Source organism: Myzus persicae, unplaced genomic scaffold, assembly GCF_001856785.1.
Source record: "Myzus persicae strain clone G006 unplaced genomic scaffold, MPER_G0061.0, whole genome shotgun sequence".
Taxonomy (NCBI): Eukaryota; Metazoa; Arthropoda; class Insecta; order Hemiptera; family Aphididae; genus Myzus; species Myzus persicae.
This window is the reverse complement of record NW_019100604.1, coordinates 176424-193378: the sequence shown is the minus strand read 5'-3', so window position 1 is coordinate 193378 and position 16955 is coordinate 176424.

Here is a 16955-nt window from a genome sequence, read left to right as displayed (position 1 = left end):
AGCGTTGGAGAAATCGAAATAAATATACAGTTTACGGGAAGCGCATCCAACACATAAAGTCCAATACTAAATAGATACTGAGAAATTGATGTATTTATATTATTAACTTCGTCTGATTTATACATATAAACGTCTTATCCATTCGTAATAAACGAATGTATGACTTAAATCATCTAACGATGCATCATTAAAACATTATCATTTATCAATAATGCAGGAAGCTGATACATATTAAGAAATATCTGATTTAAATCAATATTTTTCCGAAATAAATCTGTCTAATTAGGTATAACCTATACTGATATAGACTATATTATATGTGTGATAAGTGATGAGTGATATAATTATGACCTACAATTAATTGTCTTGAAATTTTCAAAAACTATAGGTACAGTGCATATAAAATGTATTATTTGAAGTTTTTTTAAAAATTAATATCATTAAAATTGAATTTTTACTATAGAAAAAATTACATTTAGATAATATGTATAATAATTTGTCATGTGGATCGCATAAGTATAATTTGTTGAAGAGTCCATTCGCAGATGATTTACTATATATACCTACCAATTAAATAACCATTATTTTACTACTGACAACGTATAAATTCACTATTTGGAGAGCATTGAAAAACGTTTAGGGTGGGTGGTGTGAAAAATATTAAATGTGAGTTAAGAAAAAAAAAGATCAAGCCGCCACTTTATATAGTCATATATATATATAATATATATATATATATAATCTTTATGTACATAATATAATCTATTTAGGTACAAGGCAGTGACGTAAGCAGGATTTTTCAATTGGGGAGGGGGGCTTGAAAATTAATTACAATTTTACTTTTATTTTGTCTAGTCTAATAATTTCAGACATTTAGGTGAGGTATTTGAGAACGTTTGTACAACTTTAACGTCTCAACTTTTCTAGTAGAAAAATGATCTGATCCTAAAGTTCGAAGGAGGTTTTTGAAAGCAAATTGGATCTAGTTGGTAATTTTGGTAGGTAAAATTAAAAGTTATAAGTACTTTTTTATAATAATCGGGAAATACAAAAACAAATAAATGAAAATTTGTTTAAACTGTTTGGTAATATACCAACCATTTTCTTAGTAATTTATCATTAATTCATAATCAATTGGTTTAAAATTAAAAATAAATAATAGCATTTTGTTTGTTCTAGTCAAAATACTTTTTGAACCAAATTTGTCATTTATAAAGGTGCCACACAAAACTTTTGGTCTTTGGAGCACTCCGCATTCAAATAACAGAATAATGGTGGTTTGTAAAATCAATACATTAATAATATGCATGCTTCGCTTCACTTAGTTCACTTTGTATCAAACATATAAATGAGATATATTTATAACTCACAACTGACTTGTTGCAACGATAAAAATTATCGATGCACGCGAGTATATTCAAATATTCAAATATTAATACTATGTGTCCTGTGTAGATATTTCAAACTGTTTATTTAATTTAAAAGTTACCTTAAAATTGTTTACTTATTACGTCTTTTAGATAACATACCTACCTAATATAATTTAAGATACATTTCGTAGTGTAACATTTAATTTCAAAAATAATATTTAACACTCCAGTACGCAGTAGTAGGTAATCATATAATTTATTTTAATACTTAACAACTCATAGCCTATCTGCCTGTAGGTACTTAATAACCATTAGCTACTTATTTCACAATCATTCAAGTATAAGGAAACTACTAATATATATTATAATGTTTATATATGATTAACGAGGTATATGCTTATGGTGTATCGTGTATACCTATATAGAATCTGTTACAGTGTTATCTTCCAATGGCGCACTGAAGGAGGTCGATTTTGGGTCTGAACCCCTCCTTTAATATACATGGAATAGTGTCATATGCACTTACTATCAAAGTATCTAATTATTTGAAGATAAAAAAACTATAGTGTTGTAATTTTTATAGCTAAGGGTTGAAAATGTAGTACAAGATTCCTAATAAGTCATAACTCATAAAGCTATTTCAATTTGGAACCAATACGTCTAAACATTTTTTTTTTTTATAGACATTTTTAAGTTCAAATTTTCACAAAATACGGTGTTCAAACGATGTATAACGATTTGAATTATTTCGTTGTGTTTCAAAAATATTTTTGTGGGAATTTGAAACTTCTACATATATTTTTATATTATATTATGTACACAGTAACCGCTTAAAAACATTTGGATACATTTTATTCTATAACTTATTCATAGTTCATAGTTTATACCTACTGTATATTTGTATACCTATTGCACACGGTGTATAGTACTGTGTTAATGTGTTATTAATAGTAAAACAAACTATTATAATAATTATTAATAGCAAATAGCGTTACGTGGGTAGAGTAATGTTGATGATTATTAGTTAATTACACGACAAATAAGTTGATTTTTAGCGAAATCTTGAGTGGGAGAGGAAATATATCATACATATTATATTATAAAATTATTTAAATTGATATTTTTACTGGATATAACATATATGCATTGATGGTATACAAAATCAAATAATAAAATGAAATGTATTTAATGTATTTTTTTTTTTAATGGCCATGAAACTTTTTTACATTTTGTATTGCATCAACTATATGTTTAAATATTTAACTTTCGGTTTACATTAAAAATAGCGTTGAGTTTTTGAATATTATTTTTTTGTTTAACAATATTACCTTGAAACGCTTTCAAATAATTTCAGGTTAAACTGTCTAGGCCTTATACATCGTCGTGGCAAACCGGATATTTTGAAAACTGGAACACGAACGAAATGTTCGTCTACGTTTCGACCATGGTTATCTACAAAGACGGTCAATGTCTAAACAGATATATTTTTGTACTGCAAAAAAAAATATTTTAAATGGGGTGTATGATGTACATGAGTGAGTGATAAAAAAGAACGCAATCGCGGTTGTCGCTGACTTTAGTGAGTTACTTAAAAACATCTGATAGGTACATGATACCGAACATGAAGTATTGTACATGGATGGGCTTAACTAAAAAGCGGTTTACCATTTTTGAAAATGCTTTTATTTAATTTAATATCAGAATAATAGTAGATCTCACTGAGAAAAACTTGAGGCTCAGGATTATTGGGGCTTACAAATATATTATTGATAACACACATTTAACATCGCCAAACATAAATTGACAAAGATAGCAGAAATGCTTACTATTTATTGGTTTAAACATGATATATAATTTTAGTTTTAGTTGTATCATATTCATATATCGAACCTAGTGAACAATTTGTTTTTTTTAAATGGGTAACGACTAGGGCTCGAAAGAATTTATATTGAAAACTAGCGAAATATTCATATATTTATGTGCTTAAAAACACTGGAAATTGGAATGATTAAAAAACATTTAATTATTATTTAAAAAAAACATTTTAATACTACAATATTTATTTCAAATTAGTTGACTGATAAATTAAAATATTATTGTTTTGTACATATACAAATAAAACATGAATTTATAATTATATATATATTTTTTTTTAAACTGCAGATAATATTTGAAGTAAATATATTCAATGAATTTTGTTTATAAATGATGGTATTTCGGTTATTAAATGAACACTTAATTGAATTTTTTACATTCACACTATCGAATACTATTCAGAATAGAATATTTAGTAGGTGTGCATAGTAGCAAGTAGTGACTTACATAGATACCTATCTATTTTATTTTTTAAATTTCTATATGCGTAACGAAAAAGAAAATCGCTGAAAAAAAGTCCACTGAAAAAAAATACACCGAAAAAAATTTTAATATAAATATGAACACATAATTTATTGTGCTATAAGTTATAATTTATAATAATAAATCACTTTATATTGAGTCATTAGGTAGTTACTGGTATTATATAGAACCTACAGTCAAAAGACATCAGTCTTAGGTACATACTACATTTATACGACAATTACACAACTATAAGAATTAATAATATAATAAGTCAATACAAGATAAGTGGTAGTACCTATAATATTAATTCGTTGCTCAAGTTTCAAATGGATCAACTATTTTTTTAAATTTTATTCATCTTAGTAACATCAGGTACTTGGTCATTAATTATTATTATTATTATCTGCTATCTTTATATACTATATACTGTATACATTACTATGTATTATTGTATTATGCTCTTTTGAATTATAATCAACGAAATATTTTAAAAATACAAAATTTTACTCTGTTGTAAACTGTACTCTATTGTGAGGACGTTATACGGGCATGTGTTGTCTCCGCCTTACAAGGGCGTAACATACGAAATTTTAAGCTCAGCAGATCACGTTTAGCTCAGTTAGCATAAAAATTAGAGTGAATTGACCTCTTATTAAAATTAAAGGTAAGTTATTACGGAGGGTTTCTTTTGGGCTTTTTGTTATATTTTAATTTTAAAGAGAGTTATAAGTATTTTAAGTTGTACAAAAAATTTACAATTTTTAAATACTCATAATTTTCTTAAAAATCAAAATATAATAAAAAGCCCATGAGAAGCCCTTCGTAATAATCTTACCTTTAATTTTAATAAGAGGTCAATTCACTCTAATTTTTAAGCTAACTGAGCTAAACGTGATCTGAACGTAAAATGTTTGATGTGTTACGCTCTTGTAAGACGGAGACAACACATGCGGGTATAACGTACTCTTAATGATTAGAGTTAAATTTGAATTCAATGATATAAAATCATTGTACATGACAAACGATTCTGATCGAAGACGGTCTCTCAACCTATAATGTTACTTAGTATATTAGATGATATTATATTGTGACTTAAGTAGTTTATTTGTCTGTTAGGCATTAATACAACAGTAAGTTAAATTAATTTTTGCTAAAAAAATTACATTTGAAAAGTTATTGAGTGTAAAAAATATAATAAGATACTCTAAAAGTTTCAAGTACCCACGAATAATATTTCTAAATTACAACAAAATCATTATTCTAGGTTATTTAATATGTAATTTCGTTCGAATACGAATATTTTGTTACGGATATAACCTATTTTTGTGGACCTTTGTTTTAAATTTTCAATTCTTAGCTATAAGAGTTGAACAGTTTTTAACTAAAAAAAATTTTTCAATTTTCAATTTGATAAATGTTGTCAAAATTTGAACTTTGTGTGCCTATATAAAAAAGGCAATTGATATTGAAATAATATAGGAAACCAGGAAACTTACGTCAAACTTTTCGACTCAACAAATACGATTTTATTGACACTTACAGTAAAAAAAAGAAAAAAATTAAAAACTGGAAATGTCAGTAAACAGCTCAAAATAAGTCAAAATTTTGAAAATCATATCAAGCATAGGAAATGATAAAATAAACGTTTGTTGCAAATTGCAAGTATCAACAGTTATTCGTTTTTGAATTACAATAAAATAGGAAAATCGTTCCATGAGAAATCGAGTGAATATCCAACGTTGTAAAAATTTGAACGTCCCCATATAAATTTAATTTGACATTCCAGTAGCCCTTATTTTTTTGATAATAGTAGACAAACTTATTAGGTTTATAGAATTAAATTTTCAAATCTTAGTTTTAAAAAGGAAAACATTTTTATGAATTACTAACTCAAAATAATTTGAAAATGTTCGTGATTTTTACATATTTTGTCGAAAATCAGAATTCAGACGCTCATAAAAGGTTGTTGTGTATTTACTCTCAACTTTTTTTGCTTCTGCAAAATTGATTTTATCGACATTAATTTAAAAAAACTAATAATAATCAAAAATTGTATATACTTGTAAATAACTCAACATAAGTCAAAATATTTTGAAAATTGTATGGTGTATAGGAAATGCTAATTTTAACTTCCAGTGATAATTGCATGTATTTTCGTTAATTTGTATTAGAGTTACCTACGTCAAAAACCGATTTTGATTAAAAATGCCCACTTTTCCTTAATTTTTATTTTGTTTTTCCTTTTGAAAACTACTGGGAATTTTTTTAATTTTGACCTCCCGAAGCACCGAAAAAATTCACTTTTTCATTGAAAAAGATACTGAAGTTAAAAATTGAAACATTATTTCGATTTCTTATCGTGTACACAGACACACAAAAAAAACACACATCGTTGTAAAATTATTACAATCACTGCTCCGCTCAGAACCTAAAATGATCAAGCGACGTCCTTAACTTTTACATTTGAATGTCTTTAGAGAAATTTCTTAGCTGTAGATTTTTTTCCCAGTGCTTGAGTTTATAATTTGGTCCTCACTTAAACATATACAATTATAAACTGGTATTTACCACTCATTATATTTAGTAACCATAAAATATGATTTAAGTTTAATATGAGAGGACAGATGAGATTTGCTGATTTATCTGCAGACAGACGGCTAGACGTTATCGTTATATAGTACTGAATACCAATTATTATTATAAACAGAGGCACTATAGTCTATGTTATGAGAACCGTGTTTATAACAGACATAGAAATAGTTTCCAACACGGCGTAATCGGATTCATCGGGTGGGATTTTGTAGGTTTTACTGTTTTAGCATCTAGTCGCGATCAATGAAAACTAACTAGGTATACAACGACTACGTGATAGAATAATATTGACCGGCCCACGATTACAATGAATGAACTCTCTGTCCGGTTACACTATACAATAACAGAATATGAGATAATATTATTATGCAGGAAATATAACTTATAAGCACTATAATAATATACTGCAGAGGATCCTAACCATTTTCAACTTGAGGCTCAACTGAAATGTCTAGTGAGTAGTGGGTACACTGAGTAGTGAGCTTACTCATATTATGTGCATAGGACAGGCATTAGCCACAGGTGCGGATTTTCGCTCCAGTTCACCGCGGACATAGTAAAGCGAATAGCGATACATTTTTAATCACGAACCGTGAAATTTTTCGTAAAATTATAAGTTTAATAAAATATTATGCCCTAAAATATGTTTATATATACAGTATGAATCACTATTACAAGCATCGGTTAGAACGAAATACATATACTGATTATAACAACTTATAATGAGCAAGACCCTAGGTCCCGACTCGGCACGAACCCATATGATTGTGTGAAAAAATATTATATTATATTTACAGCCAGCATGGTTTGATATCGGCTGCAACAGTCAAATAAAACTATACTAACGACCTTCTACGAAGGACGTTATATTATGTCCATTATTTTTGGTTGTGTAGATATGAATTGCTTATAATAATTACCTAGGTTCATTTTATTTCTGTGTTATGTACCTATAAAAATATTATTACGAGTAAGCTGGTTCAAACAACAACAGTCAAAAATCAAGCAAAAACTGACCAACTGGCTGAAAAAATTGAGGTAGACAATTTCCAATCCTCCGCAATTTCGGATTCAGCGCTACTGATCTGTAAATCGATTACAACGTTCTAACGTATAAGTCTAACCGTATTTACCGTCTACGAAAAACCCCGCTGGCCCTTGAAACTCGTTATAACCGATTTCTACTATTAATGAATATTATATTTTTAATTACTATTACAGTATATAATATATGGGTACTGTACTTATTCCCAGACACCAATTTGCCGTCTAAAAATATTATTGCAATATAATTATCGTTAGAAAATACTGTCTGGGTTATATTATATTACACAACAGTAAAGTGATCGTATGTTATAGACAGTCGTTATTTTATAATATATTATGTGTAGTACGTATATTTGGAAATATTTTTCAGCGATTAAGTAATTATTAAAAACGATGGTCAGAGCAGCGAAGAAATTTTATGTGCTGACTTGACACTATATTTTTATTATTTAACATCGCCGCACACGCAGGTACCGAACAGTCCCGTATGTATTGAAACTCGGCAAGTGCATTAGTTGTATGTTTGCATGGCAGTTGTACGCGAGCAAGCGACAGCAGGTGATTTTTGGATGTTTGGCTTTTTAAACCAATAAAAGTGTTTCCGAAATAAAATTAGGTTAACATTTTCTTAATTCGATCAACTTTCGTGACCGAATAAGCGCCGGGGTGTTCATAGTTGTGATCATCCTATAGCAGTCAATGCGGTCTAAAAGGAACTTCCGGTTGATCGTATACCATCGTACTCCATAGTTCATAATATTAAGCTGAGAGAGCTGGTTAATTTTATATCAGAGATCGAACATTATAGCTTAGAGAATACGAATGTCAGAAGATCGTATGTTCATACTTAGTCTTAGAAATTACTCTATTATAAACTTAAGGCGTAACTGTGTAAGTGTAATACGCGTAAGTGAAATAAATAACTTGTTATCAAAACAATTGTTAATTTATTTAGTTAGTTCGCATATTTTACATTAATGAGAAATATGCCATCGATGTGATAAGTTTTGGAAACTGCTGCTCTTAATTGTTATTTATTATTCTCGTCCTATAATTAATTACTTTTGATTACTTTTCAATTATTTTACTCTTGAAAATAGATGTTGATTCATCTAGTAGAACCAAAAATGTAGAAACATGAAGCACGAATTTTGATATATTTTAGGTTTTGGTGTTTTTGATTAAAACATGCTTCTAAAATGCACCGGGTTTGATTGACCTTTAAACTAAATAGTCTAGCTGGTTGTGGTCCTTGCATGACGAAAATGCATAAATTATATGCAATTAAATTGCATTTATTATATTATTAATATATCATGTATAATATGCTTGTAGCTGTAGTTTGCAGCAACTACCAAATAGAAACGTATAAACGAGTTGTATTTATTTTTATTTCTCCATTTCAGAATATAATTATGGGTGTAGACCAAAAGTGAATATATTATCAAATTATTGTATTAAGTACATACCTACTATTGAATTGCTGAAAATAGTGTTGGAAGCACTACGGCATATTGTGCAGTTTTAATTTTCAAGTTTATAAAAAACACTCAATGTTGAATAAAACCACAAGTTTTACGAAATTACGAATGCTGCGATAGGCATCATAGAAACATTTCATGCGTCCATCAAGGTTTTTTTTCTTACTACTGATAATATAACAATATACACCAAAAAAGTTATTGACTTTAAACGTTATTGTTATTTATTTTAAGTTCAATGTTAATTTTATTAAAACATGTTTTTTTGTATTTAAAAGAAAATGTACAATCTAAATAGCCAGCATGTTGAACTTAAAAGATTTGTTATGGAGAATGATTTTTTTATGTATAGAATTATATTTATATAATGTATATAATATTTGTATATAATTATATTATAAAAGGATAAACCTTTTGTGTTGACTGGCTTACAGCCACATTTTTCGCTTTTTGCGTTCAGGTCTACCTCCAAAATAAAGTAATGACTGAGTGTGGCAAAACAATGTTCATGTTAATTTGTAAAATTGTTTGTTCCTTACGGGACGGACGGACAGTAAACGGAGGCTATTGTATTTGGGATGGGTTTGATTATTAATATTCTTTGATGGTAGCTAAATGCAGATTATCTAAATAATGATGTTTTGGGGAGATTTTCCAGAAATATCTCAACAGACGAGTATAAATAGTGATCAGGAGTTGACCTACCACGTTTTATACAGTTGTAGTAATCTATTCGTATACCTATACGTCATATTCGTTGTAAAGCGTATTAATATATTATTATTATTTATGATAATAAATTATAATATTACATCGGTTGATTATTGTGTGATTTTGCAGTCTATTTGTGTGTACTATGTACGAATATTCTATTTTATTTTTAAATTTATCTATAGATTTTCAGTGTGTAGTGGGGCGTGGAGAGAAAATTATACCCACAGTCATTGCGTTCCAAGAAATAAATGTACAGTATGCCATTTTCGATATTTTAAGTCTAACTATAATATAACCTATACATATATACGTTATATTATATTATTATGTACGAAATTGCACACATATAATATATTATATACTAAACAGTCACTATATACGGGTACCTAATATAATACACAGATGCTGTTATTGTAGTTGTAGTTGTACGAATACTGCAATTTAGCAACTCAAATAATAGGTACCTATAATATTATATTTGGTTTGGTTTTCCTTTCTTCCTGTGTATTGTTCGTAGAGTATATTTCCAACAGTACCGCCTATAATATATTATTCCTTGGTGACCCGCAGAGACCTCTCAGCCACAACTCGTATTTTACGTCCTCTTATTGAATTAGCTTCAATACCTATTTCCTACACCCCATATATAACACATAATATATACATATCATATAGGTAATAGGTATATTTATATGTACGGTATAGGTTTGTGTTTACGAGCCTGGTTTTGATTGTATACGCCCAAAATACAAGAATTACCTTTATGACCTGCACATGCTCACAGTCCACGAACCAATGGAATAATGACCCTCGTTTTAATTTACTAGACATTTGATAGACATCACCGTGGTCCGCAAAAGCCAGTGATATCACATTCCGAAAATGAATTATAGTCGTGGGCACAAGACAGTTTTTCATGTCAATTATAAATTATAATAGGTAATCTCATACACATTGCAGTATTTAAATATCATTATGCGATTATATTAATTCATATAGAGGACACGTGCAGCACAAATACGTATTATATGTATATTTTGTGTTATACCCTATGTTTTTTATTGAATGCATTTATAATAAATTATCATGGTTATCGCCTCGGCATATACTATAATATTATGTTAAAATTATGTTAATATAAGAATATTCACTACCTATTTACATAGGTATATACCATACAGGATGATTCTGTATTCACCGTGTTTTCCCCATCCATAACTTAGTAATCGGAATGATAAAATACAATTCAGGCTATCGTAATTGAGGGTAACCGGAAAAAAAGTCCGGCACATATATTATAATAAGGGGTAATCGGAATAAAAATCCCCAGACTACAATATACTCACAAACACATGCAAATTATTGAACAAATATTTTTTTTCACTTTAATTGCCTAGTGCAATTACCAACATTATTAATATTCAATTACAAATATATACTTATACTGTAGTAATATATACTTGAAATTTATAAAATGTTAAATTTTTATAGCTAGGGATTGAAAATTTTAAATATCAAGTACCTATGTTTCTTATAATGTTTTGACCATAATACAAATAAAATATTATTAGGAAGCGTTTTTACAAGTTTTACTTTATATATAGATGAAATATTTAAAATATTATAAAATAAAAATAATTATCAAACAATAGTTAATGGAGGTACTCAAAGTAAAAAAAAAATATTTCGAATACGTCAAATAATAATAATAAAAACAATTTTCAAATAATAGTCAATTAATTTAGGTAGGTTTAACTCACAGTTAAAAATTTAATATACAAATTACAAATATTTCGAATGATCGTTTACGTCCAATAATATGTCAAATAATACAAATAATAAAATAATTATCAAACAATAGTTAACTTACTATTAATTATTAGATTGTCTCCTAATATTGTGGCTTACCGAATTCAAAAAATTTGGAGTATTTATTTTGAATAAATACTTTTATATTTATAAAATATTTATTTTGAATATTTAAAGTTCAATAATTTGCATTTGTTTGGGTGAGTAATATTGTATAGTCAGGGGATTTTTTTTCAAGGGGATTTTTATTCCGCAATTCATAATAAGTTAAAAAGAAAAATACGATATGATACACAATCAAACTTCCACTTAGTATTAATATAAATTATAACTAAATGATTTACGTGACGAAATTAATAAATAATGTTGTAGGTAACAATATCGGCAAAATATTACTTTAAATATTTTTCATAGGACTTTTTTACTCTAGAATTTTTTACCATCATTCCGTAGTGGATATGTGAGTTGGACATTTCAGCGTGTTTAAATGAAATTGTAGATCATAATATTGTGAGCTCGATTCAAATGACCAATTTGAGTGCAGTATAGTTGTTTTATTCAGGTACAGATATAAAATAATATAATTATATAAGTTTGATAGCCCACATGAGCGCTTTTATAAAATGTTTGAGTTAGTTTATATTAATAGAGCATTTAATTTCAAGCTGTATATGTTCCTCGTTTATCATATTATGTATATTGTACAATGTGTATAATTCAGTAGGGGAAAAAAAAGTCCACGGAAAAAAAAGTTAGAAAAAAAGTTCAGAAAAAAAATTAAGTATAAATGTGAACACATGTACCTGCACTCTACTCCTAACTAGTAATTCATAATTCATAAATTATTATAGCCAATAGGTATAAGCAATTTTATATGTGGATCCTCAATTAATAAGAAGTTTTTTTTTTACTTATTTATTCAATAAAAATTTTCAAATATAAATAATTTTATGTCTGAATATGGCTTATGTTTAAGTGTTTAACTATTGATTATGTATTATAAGCAACTTGTAATAGTAAAAAAAATTAAATATAAATATGAACTCGTATATAAATAATATACAGTGTTATAAGTCAAAAAACGTCACGGGTATAAGTATAACATCTTAGGTATATATATTTATTCAAAAATTACACAACTATAAAAATAATAATATAATAAGTTAATACAAAACAGGTGGTAGAATAATATATTTAGTCAAAAATTATAGTCAAAAGACATCAGCCTTACGTATATACATACTACATTTATACAAAAATTACACATGTTAATAATTTATGACATTATTTTAATTATAATATTTCATATTTTTTTATAGGTACACGCCACACAGTAATTACTTATTAGGTGTAGAGTATACATGTATTCACTTTTATATTACATTTTTTTTCTGGGCTTTTTTCCTTGGGCTTTTTTCCGTGGTCTTTTTTCCGCGATTCGTATAGTTCATTAAGTAGCTACGTTTAGTTTAAACATTTAAATTGTCGTTTTATCTTCTCATGTTCATAAGTATGTACTTATTAAGTTCGTAATGGAAGTGATAAAAGTACCAAATATTTAGTAACCGAGAAAAAGTGTTAATTATCAACTGGCATACAAGTATCAATAAATTAGAACTCTTAAATTAAATAAATAATAATATCTTTTACTTACAAGTCTTATTAAAAAATGAAAAAAAAAATGTAGGTATTTATAATAAACACTCATCTTAAATGAGTAAAGAATGCAATAATTATCGTTTTATACAAATCAGTAATAACTCACTCTCAAATAGACTATGCAAATCAAGCTCAAATGACCTATGGTAGTTCTAAGTTAAAAAAAAGTAGGTAATGAGTGCTATGAGTACTATGAGTGCTTAAATGGGCTAAAAAAAGTGAAGTCAAATTACCTTATTAGTAAAAAAAGGTACCTTTGCCCAAACGGGTGCAGCCTGTGGACATAATGAGGGTGATCACTTATTTGTAATTAGAATGGCATTTTTCACTTTTCATACTTATATTTTTGTTTCGTTTTTATTAAATTGATTTTATAAATGATTTTTTTGTTAAGAGGATGTCAGTCCACTATTTGTCTATTCTTTTTCTGGCCCGCCTGTAACATAGACAAAACACATTTACGCAGAATAATTTTTTTTTAGTTTTTGAATAACTTTAGAGTAAAATCACCCATTACCAAATCAAATTAGAATAATACTTTTGAGGGAATGACATATCGATTTGTTTAAATATTGTCTTAAAACAATTTAAACGTCATTACAATTTTAAATTCAAATTTTTTAGTTTGAAAGTTGAGTACAAAGTCAAATAATATTGAAATATAAAACCAATATGTCAAAGTCAAACCCTCTAAAATATTATCCTCAATAATTTTTATAATAGGTGAGTTAATTTTAAGGTTACTCAAAAATCATAAAAGGTGAAAGCGTTTTATTTATATTGCACGTGTGTCTGAGAGAAAAACAGGTATTGCGTTGACATCCTCTTAATAAAATATTATGCTCAAGAAATAAATATGTGTTTAATGTATATTGTATCGACTATCAATTACTTCACCATTTCAATATAAAATTATTATTTATAATTTTAAAAAGAAACTTGTCTCGCTTCTTTCAAAAAACGTGTGTGTTCTGATATTAGTTTTAATGTTAACGATAAACAACATTGTGGTTAAAAAAAAACGATTTTATACACCGTGTTCGGTAAAAATCACGATTGCTGACGTGTCAAACATTTTCGATGGTTGTCACTTGACTGTAATTTTTTATTACTCTGAGAAAATCGAAAATTTACCTATTTAAAATACCACCCATGCTCATTTTCGTTCCACGTAAGAAAAAAAATGTTGACAGAAAAAGATAAAAAAAAAAATCAAAAAATTATTAAAATAGCAGTTTGCAGTATCTACATAAATTTAAAATGCAACTACCGTGCACGTAGTTCATGACGATAAATAATAATGGCACCTATATATATTATGTATTTAAGTTATAGATTATTTATAAATTATAATACTTATTATTTTTCATTGAATATATTTTTATTCTTTTGAAAATTTAGCTTGTAAAACGAAAATTCACACACAAAATATGTGTAATTATATGAAAACGTCTTGATGAACATATTATGGGGACAATAGATTTAAGATTAATATCTAATCATGTACTCACCGAAGATAATTATACCGTATCCAAGGTTAAGTTAGGTTTTGAAATAAAAAATTAGTTACCATAAAACGTAAAAACTGTATTGTATACTAAAACAGGTTTTAACGTGAAAATAAATAAATAATTAAATAAATGATTGAATACACTTTTGTTAACTGCATTTATTCAACTGGTCTCTCTTATTATTAATTTTTTACGGTAGGTAAATAATGAACAAAAAAAACAATAACGAAATGTTGTTAAATATGATTTTAAGTCTCATTTTTACCCTAAAAGACAATATGATGAATATGACTGATTAGAAAATAAAAAAAAAAATACTTTTTCAAATCACTTACTAGTAAGTAGAAATATCAAAAAAAAAAAAAACCAAACACATTTATCATAAATTATTGTAAAATACTATTACTGATATATTCATTACTTTAGTTAGAATTTATAATGTGTACTTATTTACAACCGTTTATTTATTTTATAAATAATGAATTACTTGTTTATACAGTTAACATATTATGAGTTGATATCGTGTACTATATTACTGATAAATATATATTTTTATAATTAATTATTCAATATTTTAATAACTTTAATCCCATAGTTTATACCTAATATCTAATTATAAATGTATATTACTACATCATACATACCTATGTGTTTTCGATCTCTTTAAACAACAATACTATACACATAAATTAAAAGAGATTGTATTTAAATAATTTAAGACAGCACAAAGCACAATAATAGTTTATTTGAGAAAAAACATTTATTATCCTGTATCTAAAGTACCTAATTTGTTTTTAAATGTACTAGTCTTAAGCTTTTAAGGTACTAAATTAGAAAATAATGTACTTTAAGTAAAACAAAGATTTAGATAGCTACGAATCATATAATATTGATCCCCTGAAGCAACTAGGAAAGTGAAGGTTAAAATTGGGCACTAGTTCTAAGAGTCTCTTCTTTTGTCAATTTAAAAATTGAATAAAGGGCTCCATCTATGGTTAAATACATTAAACTTGATTAGAGTAAACTTTTTTGAACTTAGTTATAAACGGTATGCCAGTATACGACATTCTATGACATATTATGCTGCATTATACTGTAGATATAATCGATATAATATCGATGCAATATCATCAATAATCCGGTGAAAGAATTCGTAATATTTATTAGAATTTTGTCCATACAATATAAGATAATTATCTAACTATCTTTTTGAATTGATAGAATATTTGTTCACTGTTCCTAACAGTGGTAAAATCATCATGAGTTTGTTTTTTTTATATTTAATAATAATGAAAATATGAAATACATATTATATTAATATTATATTGATTTACAAATTATATATTTTATGGTCACACCATAAATTTATAAAAACGTTTTTAATTTGTCAAAATTGTATTCATTTCACATCTGATGATGATATACCTAATATTAATAATAACGTATTTCTGTAAATACTATAAATAATAGCCTAACCTAAAGTCTAACCTAACCTAACACATATACACATTGCAATATTAACATATATTATATTAAATAGTTTGAGACAACTAAGGTAGTTCTTAGAGTTTAATCAACTCTACGAGTCCATAATAATGTTCAATATAAAGTGTTTTCTAAAAAATCAATAATCATCTGGACTCTAGAGATTCATGTGGTTTCAACAATAGCTTCATAGTTGAAATAATACCGTGACAATACAGACGTTAGACATATTATTATGTATACTATAATATATGAACGTCTTCAATCTCTATATCTCATAATAGTACAGCCAATATGGGTAGGGTACATAAATTATTAGTACCTATAAATTATAACATAATGTGTGTAGGTATACTGTACAGTGTGAGTACACTACTTCACTATAATGTAACCGTAATTGCACCCTATACATTATCTATACATAATATGATATTATGATTGCACATATTTTGTGTGTGTCTGATTCGAAATCTTAATTTCATAGGATATGTTAATAATAATATATTGTAATCTAAGTACTCGGTAATCTACAAAGAGTTTTTGGATGAATTAACTATTAAAAGATAAGTGGGAATTGGGAGGAGTGAACATGGTAGGTGGATATAGGTGATCTTCCTACATAATATAGGAACATACATATAGTTATAAATATTTAAGTTTTATATTAATTTACGTAATATCTCTTATCACTGCATTCGACATTATTTTCATGCAAGCAGCAAACACCTACCTTAATAATTTGTGTGTCACACATTACGTACCATAATGTAATTTATTATACGTGCCTAAATGTATTACGATTTACGGTGAAGTAAGCATAGGTACAGCTCCCCTTGCAGGCCAAAGACAAGACGTCGTGACAACAACATACATATTATAATGTCAAATAATTTCATTCGGCCATACCAACATCAAGATGGACCCAAGTTTGCCCTCCCTTAGAAAAA